Raw genomic sequence first — 13,880 nt, 5'->3', positions numbered from 1 at the left:
CAAGCTACATATTGTCTTATTATATGTATTCATTCATTCTTATTACATTTATTGATAAAACATAACAATCTAAACTGCTAAAATGAGGTAAAAAGGCTTAAAATACTATGATAATGATATCTAGATGTACCTTGATATAGTAAAACAAATGCATGTACCATTTACAGGCACTATAAAAATATTATGTATATATGGCGTTATAAAAACATTTACGGTTTTATTTACCTAATGTATATGTAAAGTACAAAACACTTTCAAACGAGGCATCATTCGACAACTGTTTCTATTAAAAAATGCACTCATTCTCTCCTGCCTTCCTGAGAGAGTTGCTTTTCTATTAAACGATCCATATTATAGTCTTCTTGAATGCATGCCCTCTTTCTTGCACCGTTTTGCTCATCACTTTATATAATCATTGTTCCATGATAAATTTTTCTTCCCAAATTAAAACTCTTTCCCACTTAGACTAGGACCGTAACAAGTCGATCGCGACGTAGTTTTAAGATTAAAAGTAGATATTATCTATAAAAGTATTGGATACCCCTACTCACTTTATGATCACTTTACTTTTCTTATTCGATATTTTTAGGACATCACATGCTATTTGTTTCCAATTCTTTAAATTTTTTATGTTTACAACTTAGATTGAGAACATTCAAGAATTAGGGATCGGGCTAAATTTTTTCTTTATCACTTCAGATGAAGAATTCTCACTTCACGGATGGAAAAGTAAAATTGATTTTTAAAAATCTGAAGTAGTATGCAAGATATGAACATTTAAAATTCCTAACTAAACAAAGAGAAAGATATCCACTAGTGACGTCATACGTCGCCATAGAGATTACGTATAAAACTTTTTTTTGCTAAAAGGAGATGGGGAACCTTTGAATGCAATCTTTGATTGTTTTAATCAATTTTAATTTCACTTTCAAATTTTGTCATGGTATCAAGTCTACATTTTTATGAGTAATATGACCAATTCGACACCAGAATTATCCCCTATTACATTACATTCACATCCAGGATATTGGTTTACGCATTGTGTCACGTTGATAGAGAAATGTATCAATTTAACTCTTAGTTGTTCTGAATTCTTATTTTTGAAATGAAAACTTCTATGGGCACGTTAAACGATATGTAATTACATGTCTAATAAATAATATTTGGTAGATTAAAATGGTTAAAATCGTATGAGTTCGAATCATCAACATGTTATGTACAGATATACCGTAAACACAATCATGCTGTAGTCATGGCAGACATGCTGCTGTAATAACTATGTTGTGTACATAGTATTGTGTACATTTATTGTTGGGTACATACAAATAAAATTTAATTTATTACGTGGAAAGTTTTTCCTATATCCTGGCATGACGCGTAGTTTATTAATGTTTTTAGTATGCCTGTATACCCTACATCCATACAAGTGGATATGATCTGCATGTTTATACTGTTTGATATCCATTGCACAATTATGATACCAAACCAATGCAACTGACTGAATCTAAAAGTACAAGTTATGATAGAAGTATACAAGCTTCTATTGTTGTTTTGTGATCATATAATAATAATAATAATAATAATGTACTTTGGGCTTTGTACTTGTATCTCATTATAATATAGAAATATTTTTACACAAGAGTTTTTTATTAGATAGACCCAAGAATCTTGGCCTTAATACATTTCAAAATAAAATAAATGACTCGAAATGTAGGCGGTAAATTGGACAGCATAATAATCTTCATCCACCTTACGAACACTTCCCACTCACAAAATTCGCAATACAGCTAAAGTCAACTACCACATAATATCATTCAATCCGCTTGCCTCGCTTAGCCGTCTTCCTTACCACCAGCTTTATTTTCATCTGTTAGACACAAACGACGACCTTCGACCTCAGAGCTGGCTGCGCTCGCAATAATGTGTAGATATTTTAGAATGGATTAGTATAAAAGCATGGTTGATAATATCAACGTGTTGTGTGTAAATGAGGTTTTATAGTTATATCATCCACCTCACCGTTATGGTTGTAAAGGATATGTCAATTTTTAGTAGTATTGTGTGATGCGCGAAAAAACACACAAACAAACAGATAGACAACGGGTTTATAGCAGTAAAGGTATAAAAAAGAAGGTAAAAGGTTTTTTTTACCGTAAGCTGGGGTGGTAACCTATTCGTTTTCGAGTTAATGGGTCTTGGGCTGCTAGATTGGGTTTAAATGAAATTTGGTCAGCTCTGTTTGGTGTTGCGGATCAAATAATATTCTAAAACGACACCAGTAGAAAAAACAAGAAAAAATGCCAATTTTAACCAATCAGATTTTTGAAATCAATATTGTTTCTACTCCAAAAAATACATTCATTGAACATTTAATTACATCCAACTGGTTAAAACTATGAAGCAAACCCGAATATTTCTTAGATGTTATTTAATACCCACTATCCACTTAAAAAGTGACAAACAGTTTGGATTTACTCAAAATTGACGCTGGCTTCCATCTGTCTTACCAAAATAAAATCTTGACCGAAAAACTTCGCAAGGGAAGAGAGATACCCAATTTTCTTTGAACTAATCTAATAACGGAAATCAAAGTTCGGATGGGTTCGGATTTTTAAAGGTCACCAGAACAGTTTCTGAATTTACTGGGCCATAATATTATAGAATTGATTTTGTTCAAATACAATTTATTGTATAAAAACATTATATAAATGTATATAATCTATGTACCTTAGTATACAAAGTACCCGAAAATAGTGAACAAAAAAAAGATAATAGGTAGACGATAAAATTCTGAAACAAGTTCCTCAGCGTTCGATTTGACGTACTGTAAAGCAGCTAATGTTAATTTCGTTTTTAATTTCAAGAATCTTAATTTTTATATTTATAAAGAAATTTACGCTCAAAATTCTATGGTATAAAATTTCCATTTCTTATTTGTTAAATTGTGGAAATTAAATTAATTCAAAGAAAATTTCAAATTTCGAAAAAAATTTTAAAACTACTTCCCAGAAAATATTAAACTTAAAGTTTTAGCAGATTTTATTTCCTTTAATTATGTTTGTCATTTTAAAAATTATAGTTTTCCAACTATAATTTTTAAAATGACTAAATTATAGAATTTTTAATCCTAGAATTACATTCTATATCAACCGTTTTTCTACTATTCACAATTTTTCCTAGGACATCCTGTGTCGTAGGTGGGTATTAACTAGTCTTGTTTGGGTGTACCTAATATGTAGTAGGTATGAACCTAACATGAATTTATTTTACGAGTCATTATCCATAATAACATAATGGTGTTTTGATGTTGGTTATTGTAATCATATACATTTACATTATAAATATATATATAATGCATACTATATATATATATATACGCAATTTGCGATCAGTGTCGTTTTTGGCGTATATTGTAACGATATTACATATTTCATAACGGACCATAAGAAAAACTAAAAAAGTTTGCATGTTTGCCGGAAAATGCTCAAAGAAAAATCAAAAATGCTGAATTTATCGTGAGGTCGAGTTCGTAAATGATCATAATAGGTTAATTGGGTCTTGGGTCTTGTAAACCATTAGAGAAAGAACAAAAGTTTAAATGTAAAAAAAGTTCCTTACAAAAAATAAACAACTTTTGTTTGAAACATTTTTTGTTTTTCGCAAACATCACTGTGTACCCGTGAGGGTGCAAATTAAATACGTTAAATTTATACGTTACATATATTATGTATAGGTTTGCTTGTTATAGCATATATATTAGAGATGAAACGGATATCCGATAACTATCCAATATCCTGCCTATCCGTCCTGCTTTCACTATCCGGCCGGATAGAAAAATTCTCATTATTTTACACAAATTGATTTGAATTATTACACGTCAAAAATAATTGTTTTATTAATTATTTTAGTAATCAAAATTTACAAGTGGCAAATTGTGGTGATACCAAAAATTGTAAATACCAAGTTTTCCGCATTTGCTGGAATCTAACACAATAAAAATGCCGCGTACTTATTGTGACTGTTTAAATCAAAATATTGCCTAATTGGCGAACGTTTTGTTGATTATGATTTTTCTTGTTAATCAATCAAACCTTAAATCAAACATAAAACCACGACTACAATTGAAAAAAGGAACTACCGGAACTACAGGATATTCGACGATCCGGCCTCGTATCTCCCCGAATATCCGGTATCCGGCCATATCTCTATCCGTTTCATCTAATATATATATATATATATATATATATATATATATATATATATATATATATATATATATATATATATATATATATATATATATAATACCGGATATTCGGGGAGATACGAGGGCGGATCGCCGAATATCCTGTAGCCGGATATTCGGTCCGGTAGTTCCTTATATATATATATATATACTAAATTCACTGAGGAAGTGATAAGAAAGATACTATTGTTACTTTGTATGTATTTGTATGTATTTGTTGGTTTTTGGTTTTCTTTCTTTACTTACATGGCGTAAAAAAAACGATTGCGTAATCAACAATGTCTACACATTGTATTTCAACAATTAACTCAACCAATTGTTTGTTTTCACTTGTATTTAGTTTGACTTTAGCCCTTTTTTAAACCCCAAATTTGTACAGTGCCGAGCATTTAAGGTCTGATTTTCTGCAGGAATAGCCGCATCCGCTACAGCCTTGCCCCTCATAATAAAAATTTCAGAAAGGAGGAAAGTGTCAATTTGCTCATAATTGTATTATGGCTTACACTTAACGTTATACATTCCGTACTCTTAGTGATGTTTTTTGGCTCAAAATACCCTCTTTTGAGTCCAGTGGTTAGTTTAAATTTGTACAGTTTGATGCAGCATTGATTGTGACACCCAACATCAGCTGCAACTAGGCCATTTCTCAATGATTTCGTCTCCACCGAGCAAACAAATTTTCTGCAGGTTACAGTGTACTGAAGAGGCTGTTGATCCTCTGAATGTGGATGATTATGAAGATTCATCATCATCACGGGTAACCGACGTGACAACATTACTTTCAACCGCGTATCTTTATATGCATTTGTCGTGAACCCTGACATCATCCAACCTTGCGAATAATGCAAACTGAATTTCACTCTGTCCACCTTCCACAGGGTTCGCTATTGATTTTAGTAATTTTTTCGGTATAACTTTTCGACATTACATTGACTCAACTGATAAACGCAGGTTAAGGCATGTACGGCTGTTTTTTCTTTATTTCTTTCCAAAAGGCAAAGGGTTCGATGCCCATACAGCCAGGTCTTGACTTTAACTGACATTTTACTCCTTTTATTCAATTTCAGTACTGAGGAGATCACTTCATTGGAAGTGAGTTTGTATAAAGTAATTCGTGTATAAAATTAGTGTGTGCGCCAAAAATCTGAAAATTTCACTTTTTTGAAAAAAATTTTCTAATATTTGGAGACCTATATCTCTATTGAACCTACAGAGCTGATTCTAGTCTCAAATTGTAGCAATTTTAATCTACTTTAAAAATTAATGAAAATATTTTAGGACTTATATAATATTTTAGGCATAATTTAGGGCAAAAAATGCGAAAATATCGCGGTTTTCGAGTGATGCAAAGTTACCACAGGTTTTTAAAAGTTGCGAACTTGGATCTACACTTGTGCCAGTGGTCCTAACAAGATATTAAAATAAGAACTAGCCATTGATTTGTGACTTTAGCTATTTCTAGTGTTCAATCTCACTGGCCTACCAATCAATACCGTCGTATTAGTAGGTACTAGACAAAGGGAAGACTTCAACGAGTCATTCTGTATATTTCAAATTAAATAAACAGGAGAAAATTCTAAAAATTACAATTTTTCTTTTAATATACGAGAAAATATTAATGTTAACATACTTTTTGTTAAATTTAATAAATCGGTTTTTCTTTTTTTAACACAAATATGACTTTTTTGTTAAATTTTTAATCTGCATTGCGTCATTACCTTTTTTTACTTCACTTTTTAGTTTCATATGATACAAAGAAAATTTGCTTAGGGAAATCTTTTGATTTTTTTTATTACATTGCTGTAATAAACTTTTGTATTCGAATCAAAAAGAGATCTGGCATGATATATATATATTTTTTTTTGTGACTGTACTCTCTCTAGCGGTCGCAATTTAAGTCCGATTTTAATGAAATTTGGTATCAAGAAAGGTTTTGTTATTTGAAAGGTGAAGTTCGTTAATGTGAAAAATCGACACATAAACAAGGGGTGGAGGTGCGCAGAGTACAAAATTTTTGCATTTTTTCAAAATAAAAAAATATTTTTTTCTATTTTTTAATCAATTTTAAGCAGAAAAATACTCTTGTGACTTTTTCTTTATACGCTTAGTTTTCGAAGCAAAAACTCCTGAAAAATAAAAAACTGTAACATTCGATTTTAAGAATGTGTAATTTTTTCAATCTCTGAAGGAATTCGTTTAGCTAACGCAACTCCTGTGAATGTTTTTTTTTATATGAAATTATTTTTTACATTCAAAATTTTTATAAGAGGGGTTTAACGCTTTATAAGAAGCGTCCTACTGATCCAAGATCCAATTGGCATATATTGCTCATTTACGAGCTCGATCTCATTTTTTACGTCCTAAGCATGGTATAAAAATATCAGCTTTATACCACTTTTCGTTTTTGAGGTATATATCGTGTTGGCAGACAAGCAGACAGGCGGACGGACAACCGGAAATAGACTAATTCCATGATTCTATGAAGTCTAAAAGAAAATTATGTTCGTAGCATCCATATATTTAAGCGTTACAAACTTGGTAAACTAAAGTATACCTTGATATATTTTCTATACATATGCATGGTTAAAATACATAATAAGGTTATTTTAATAAGCACTTTGATACAAAGCTTACTGAAGCCTATTCCCTGCATTATTGTAGACGCCCAGTACAGAGTATATATACAGCCTGAATCATTCAACCATCGGAATCCAAAGATCGAAATTCTATATAGAACAAATGAAAACAAACAATTGACTGAGTTAATTGTTGAAATACCATGTATAGACAGTGTTGATTACTCTGTCACATTACACATACATACATGTCACGCATATATAACTGATATTCCCATATAATTTATACCATACAATTTGCGCATCAAACAGTGATGTTTACGAAAAAATGTTTCAAACAAAAGTTGTATATTTTTTACAAGGAACATTTTTTAGATTTAAACTTTTTTTCTATCTTTAACGGTTTACAAGATGGGTCCTACGGACCCAAGACCCAATTGACCTATGTTGCTCATTTACGAACTTGAACCCACTTTTTACGCCTTAAGGACGGTATAAAAATTTCAGGTTGATATATCTTTTCGTTTTTGAATAATCGTGATGACAGACGGACAGACAGGCAGACAGACAACCGGAAATGGACTAATTAGGGGGTTTTATGAACACCTATACCAAAATTTTGTTCATAGTATCAATATTTTAAAGCATAACAAACTTGGGACTAAACTTAGTATACCTTGGTATATTTCATATACATGATATAATAAATACGCATATAGAATATACATATCATTATCGGGCTTATGTGTGCATACACAAAGGATTTTGGCTGTTGGATAATTCAAACTGTAGTTTTCGTAAAGCCATAAATAATGTACCAAATATAAGAAAGGATTCGATGTATAAAGGAGCGACTTGTAACTTATGTGTGTGACTGTGTGTATTCATTCGAATGTATAGTATAAGACAAGCATTTCGATGGTGGAAATGAGGTAGGGGTTAGTGATTATAGAGGTCATTGCGATTTCAAATAGCAACAGGCAAATCTTTTTTTTTATGTCTTGTAGAATTTTCTTAGTATTATTATCATTATTATTTGTATTTATAACTTTAGGTTTCGATCAAATAAACTCCATTTTTTATATATATTTAATTTGGCTTTCTTTTTCTCTCTATCGATCTTTTGCTATTTGTAAGTGGAAAGTTGTCTAGGTCAACTTTCTACTTAGGTGGGTATAGCGCAATTTTTTTTTTTTTTTTTTTCGATCATCTATGTGAAATTTATTTTTATTTTCTTTAAAACAGTGAACTTGTTTTTTATCATAAAAAATTTGGAAAGTCTGAGATACACGTGCTTTCCAATCAATGACTTACTAATTAAGAAAAAATTTTTTTAAAGGATGCAATCGGTTCATGTAAGTGAAACATTACACCATGGTAAGTGCTGTAAATGAATATTGAGTTTCATATTTCAAAATATGTAAAGGAGGAAACTCAACTCATAACGCGTGGGTAATCAGATAATGCTCGCTGTCATCAAGACAGGATTTATTTTGAAGTCAAGACTGGCCCACCTGTTCAAGATGCTACAAAACTGTGCTTAATGTTACTCAACTGTACAAGTCATTTTTTGTCTTTTTATTGTATTGATCAATTGAAGTCGGCAATTCATAGAGAATGCAACGAAATTCTTAATGAAATCACCATGTTTGCGATTCCATTGCTTTGCGTTATCAGCAATGTTTGGATCAAAATGGGAATCAATTTGAACATTGGCGCTGACTAGACAAATTCTACATTTGTCTGCTTTAATTTGTATTTTTAATCTGCAATCCATCAAAATAAAAACGGTTTTTGTAATCACGTAAAGTGTGCATACTTTTTTAGGGACAATATGTATAAAGTTTGTATTTTAGTACGTAAATTTAACTGAACGTAAATTTCTCTGTTAAACTTGCGAAAAAAGATTTTGATGATAAATTATTGTAAAATATAATTTCTACAACTTTACTTACTATGTAAATTTACGCCCTCCTAATATTCGTCGAAAAATTCTTAAAATTAAAAACAATAACTAACGAATCGTTAATCATTAATAGAATGCGCATAGGCAAAAAATTCCAAGGGATTTTCCATCTAAGAATTACTTAAGGAAAAAGCAATGAACAGTTTCAGTTAAATCCAGTAATTTAAATCAGACTATACATCTTTCTTATCCTCAGTCATAATCGAAAACAGGAAATAAATTTATTGCAATTTGAATTTATTGACAAAACAAAACAGCATGTACGTATGGTTTGTAATTTCTCTCTAAAAACGAAATAGTGGCAAGTATAAAAAATCACTATTTGGTAGTGACTATTGACTATTTTCATTATTTCAAATTTAAGAGTGTGGGTTAAATTTCACGATCGAGAGAAAATTTTCGGCCAGTGTTGAATACGTTTCTAAGAATAATTTGGCATTTCCCAAAATTGAAATTGTTTGCTAAAATGTTGAATTAAACATTTAAGATACAATTTAAGCCTGATGTCTTAAAGCCTTAAAGGCATGAAGGAGAAACTTAAAGATATCCATATCCATGCGATTAGTGTAGGTCTAAAAATACATTTTGAAAAAACAAAACATATGAGAATAAATCCCAGACATATGAGAAGAAATTTACAAAATTTAAACACCACGAACAAATTTTCCGGGTACGGAACCCTAAACTCGCACTTGAAACATATCTAAGAACTCTCTCAATTAAATTACTTTTTCCTTAAAGCCTTTTCCAAACTTCTTTTTGAACTTCTTTCTTCTTTCGATTTTCAAGATCTTTGCCCATTTTTTAGTTTTTTGATGTATGGAACCCTAAACTCGCAACATAGATAAGAACACTCTCCATTAAATTACCTTTCAAACGAAACAAGAAAATCAAAATCGGTTCATCCGTTTAGGCACAACGATGCCACAGCCTGACAGACACCCACACATTATAGTGGTCAAAATTATAACACCCCTTTTTTTTTAGTTCGGGGGTCAAAAATGATTGAACAAGTTGACCAATTTCAATATTTAGGAAGCATTGTGTCAAGAACTGAGAGAACGGACGCACGAAGATGTCGCAGTCAGAATAAGGAAGGCCAGGAGTATTTGCACAGCTTGCACCTATTTAGCGATCAAGCCAAATAAGGAGAAAAATTAAATTAAAAATATTTGAAACAAAATCTGTACTCTTATATGGTTGCCAAACATGGAAAGTAACAAAGACTATAACAAGTAAATTACAAGTTTTTATCAACAAATGTCTTCGAAGGATTTTGAACATTCATTGGCCTCACAGAATAACTAATGTAGAATTACTGAGAATAACAAATAAAAGTCCAGTAAATGAGACCATCAAGAAAAGAAAGTTTGTTTGGATTGGAACCCTTAGGGTAACAGGAAAAGAAGAAGACCGAAGACAGCCTGATAAAGATCGGTCAGCAAGGAAATCAAGCAGATGGTGGAAGACGTTTGTGACGGCCTTACGTCACGTCCCCTATGGGAAAAAGGAACTGATTGATTGATTGATTCCTACAAGGGGTTCACTGTGAAATATCAGATTTTAAAAATATTATTTAATATTTCCGTAATTCGTATTGAAAACTTTGTATATTCCGTATTTCTATGGTAGAAATTATTAAACTATTTTTCTTTGGTATATACTCAAATTAAGAAAAAAGTGAAGCATCATAAATATTACTTATATTAGTATATTTTCTAATTTTTGCGATGTAATTTGAAATACAAGAGGTCATAAATAATATGATAACAACTCCAATTCATAGGCTCCAAGCAAGGCTAATACATTTTAATTCTAGCGAGCTATAAGAATAAGATTGACTCCTTCTAAGTTAAATTACTCTACAAAAATTAGTTTTAACTATTCTACAGCAAAGACTTCAATACATCAATTATTCTTTAAAATAAAAGTTTTACTCAAACAGGTGTGTGTTCAAAATAAATCTTAAAGAAAAGCCGACAAAAAAAATTTTGTTTGCAGTTATTTGGTGCTGTACCTACGTCTTATTCTATTTTTGGTCTAATCATTTGTATTAATTTTTTTTCAGATTAAGAAAATCGTTCTTATAGAAAATAATTTCACGAAAAACCATTTTTTAGTACACAAACTAATATTACAAAAAAAAAAAAAAAAATTCTTCAAATTAATTTTTTCTGAAACATCCTGTAGCATGAAAATGTGTACAAAATTTATTTTTACAAGTTGAAGTTTCATTTCAATGCCGTTATATTTCAAAATCATTACAATTTTTTTTTTTTTTTTCTAAGGAATCTTTCGTTAGATAAGTAATTTTTATTTGTATGACCATTAAACTATTATGCGCAACGTTAGTTTATGATATTCTTTTTAAAATTATAATACAATTAATTAAAAAATTAAAATCTCACCTCGTTAAATAGGCACACCCCCTTGAGGCAACTGATGACCCGCCTTTTTTTAAATAAAATATACTACTTAAAATAACTATTTAAAAATATTAATTAAATATTTAAATTCTTTAGATAAATAATTAATTTAAAAGTTTTTTTACAAGTACACTTGTAGCATATTAAAATTTAAAAATTAATTTTTAAATCAAGCTAGTTACGGTAAAAGGGTTTATTATAACACTTAATTTAAATAAATAATTAAATAAAAGACTTAATCACAATACACTGAAATAATTAGATTTATTTTCGATAAATTGCAGTTTCTACATGAATACAAAAAAAAACAAAAAGAAACTCAGCCGTTAAATCGGTATTTATTTGATGATGGTAATAAAAAATGCAAAAAATAATAATTGATATGGAAGGTATAATATGTATATATGATATGCAACCCGTGTCACATACAATGCTCGTACCGGCATTGAGTCCGGTCTAACATTGACTACACAGATTTTCACAAATACATTTCAAGAAGGATATTCAACAAATTTTCCTCTACAGCGCATGCATTTAATGCTCTCTCGTTCCACAAAAACACACAAAATTTGCACTATCTAGTTGAACGTGTGACGTCATTATATATCATATATCGAATGGTATCTCGTATACTCTGTTCGATGTCTTCTGTCCTACCAGAAATATTACTCATTAAAAACTAATGGATTTTTCCATATGAATTCCTATGTGACAATACTTTTCTAAAATTGGCCAAATGCGTGCATGATTTGCTTCTGGAAATTTTATGGCTTTGTCCTTATAACCTTTTCTTACCTCGTTCCAATCGTTAGAAAAAGAAAAATTGCGTTCTTTTACGATGAATACACTTAAACAATACGAAAAAGGTATATTCTAGGATATGGCGCGGCAAAAATTTTTTAAAAATTCTCTAGGTTTAATATTTTTAATTGTTTCGGATTTTGAGAATAAAGAAGCTCCTGAAATGATAAATATTTTAGAGTCGGAGGCAGGTCCATCCACACCAAAGCGCTGCAAACTCTCAGCGCCTGATATTGCCGAATATGTAAAATTACAAAAGCTGTCTTTACAAAAAAGACGTCTTCAACAAATAGTTACTTCTTTACGGAGACAATATACCCACAAGAATATGCTTACTTATAGACTAAAAGTTAAGCAAGCAGAAAAAAATGAAAAAAAAATTTTCTCTAATATTGATATTGGTATTTTCTCTAACATTTTCTCTAAAATATCAAATATTCAAAAAGTATTCTCAGACATGCTAGTTGCATTCAAGGGTAGAAACATTTCCACCCAAGGACATACCATTTGCAAGGGTATTATAGATAATAAATTAATCGAAATCTTATGAATACAAAAACACATTTATGTTTTTTTTTTACGTTTACTTTATTTAACAGGAACGTCGATTCACTTTAGAAAAAATTTTGGCTCTAAATTTATACAAGCAGTCTGAAAAATTTTGTATAAAATATTTGCTCTTCCCAGCCCAAGAACTTTCCGTTTGTTACTAGAAAATTTGAAGGTGAAGTCAGAAGTTAATAAATTTATCTTAAAACCAGGGCTGTAAAGAGAGTACAAAGCGCCGGTGGCAAGTATTTAGGTTGCACCTTATATATATTGGGATCGGCTCTAACGATTTTTATGAAAATTTGTGTGCTGATAGTATTTAACATAAGAGTAAAAGCAAAATGGGGCAGAGTGGACATAATTGTGTCATTTTACCTTAAAGAGTCCGAACATTTAATTGATAAACTTTTTATATTTATTCCAATGAGAGAGTATCAAAGTAAAGTATTGATTTCTCTCTACGTTTCCGAGCAAAACAAGGAACTTATTACTCTCCTTAATGATACTGGGGTTTTTGCATAAGGAACTGATTAACCACGATAATCGAAATTTTGTTGATAATAAATAAAGTAAATAATTCAGAGAAATACAAACAAAATTGGATTAAAATGGTAAGTATTATTAAAATATTCGTTGTTCATCGGTATCAAAAAGTACCATATTGGCATTTTTGATAAACCAAGTATGTAAGCCTACTACATTTGGGTCATCCTTTTCAAATTTGTGATCAAAATTAACCTAGCTCTAATAGATTTCAAACATTTAGAGTCCTGGTCCTGAAATTAAGCACATAAGTGATAGCAAGTGAAAAATTTTCATCACAGCAGAAAATAATGACCCAAACTTAGTGGATTTCAAAAAAAATTCCAATATGATCGGATCAAATTTAACTGTATTATCAAAAAAATCAAAATTTTTTAACTTTATGAAGTCATCAGAATCCAAAAAATTTAATTTTGCTCTATCACATCCAAATTTTATCCAATTTTGATAAACCAAGTGTGTAAGCCTACTAAATTTGGGTCATACTTTTCAAATTTGTGATCAAGATTAACCTTGCTCTAATAGGTTTTAAGAATTTGGAGTCCTGGTCCCGGAATTAAGCACATTATAGCTAGCGAAAAAAAAACATCACAGCTGAAAAGAATGACCCAAAATTAGTGGGTTTCAAAAAAAATTATAATATAATCGGATCAAATTTAACTGTATTATCAAAAAAATCGAATTTTTTAACTTTATGACGTCATCAGAATCCAAAAAATTTAATTTTGCTCTACCACATTCAAATTTCATCCAATTTTGATAAACCAAGTATG

Source organism: Chrysoperla carnea, chromosome 1, assembly GCF_905475395.1.
Source record: "Chrysoperla carnea chromosome 1, inChrCarn1.1, whole genome shotgun sequence".
In the NCBI taxonomy this organism is placed as follows: Eukaryota; Metazoa; Arthropoda; class Insecta; order Neuroptera; family Chrysopidae; genus Chrysoperla; species Chrysoperla carnea.
This window is presented reverse-complemented; position numbering follows the sequence as displayed.